Genomic DNA, 941 nt, shown 5'->3' with positions numbered 1-941 from the left:
AAACTCCGCTGACGTCCATTGAAAAAAGAATGGCGTAAATTTTAGTGTCTGAACTACAGGCGAATCAAGATCAGTTTTGACCACCCGGGCGTCCGCAAAAGGTGGGTTAGACGATCCGGTACGTTCCTCTGAACACACCAACATGCAGCGAAACATCTGAATACAGATAGTTGTGCACTTACCCCATATCGAAGGGTGGCCGTCTGCGCAGCAGAAAATAATACCTGTACAAATTACACTAGTGTAATTTTCTATCTTCAGTTTTAAGTGAAAAAAAAAATTATGGCTATCCGCAGCCGGTATACCGGGTGCTTTTTTTTTTAAAGGTCCAAATCATTTTAAAACGAAACGTAACTTGCTCTAGATTTAATTTAGCCCTGGGGCTGTATTGGGGGCTACGGCGGGAAACAAGAGGCAGAATGCTTTAATTAGTCCACTGATTACCTAAATACGTTAATTAACTTTTATCATTCTTATTTTAGTGGTGTGTTCTGCTTGCAGAATTGTAGATCGTCCACCAAACAGTCAAGCCAAGAAAACAAAATTCATGGACAAATTTATAGCGTGCATTTAGAAGCGAAAAAAAAACAACAACTGCTGAACTTAGTTACAGAGCGAAAGCTGTGGTGTATCGGGGAAGTAGACGCGCTTGGCGTCTGGAACGTTCAGTGCGTTACGCACACTGGATAGGCAGCGCGCCCACCCTGGCGCATCGCGAGAAGTTGGTCACCCAATGAACGCTGCGGCCTATTTTACCGCCCTTTACCGATGAATCGAAAGGTCAAAGGTCAAGTGGTCCGACACTATGGTGGACCACAGACGGTAAGGCCTATAGCCACACTTGACCTCTGGCTCACTTGGTCACAGTGGTTGGCGGTCTCCCACCGTAACTCAGCGGCAATGAGCGCCTCTGACGTCACCCAACGCGCGCTGTAATTGCG

This window comes from Amblyomma americanum, chromosome 3, assembly GCF_052857255.1.
Source record: "Amblyomma americanum isolate KBUSLIRL-KWMA chromosome 3, ASM5285725v1, whole genome shotgun sequence".
Lineage (NCBI taxonomy): Eukaryota > Metazoa > Arthropoda > Arachnida > Ixodida > Ixodidae > Amblyomma > Amblyomma americanum.
This window is presented reverse-complemented; position numbering follows the sequence as displayed.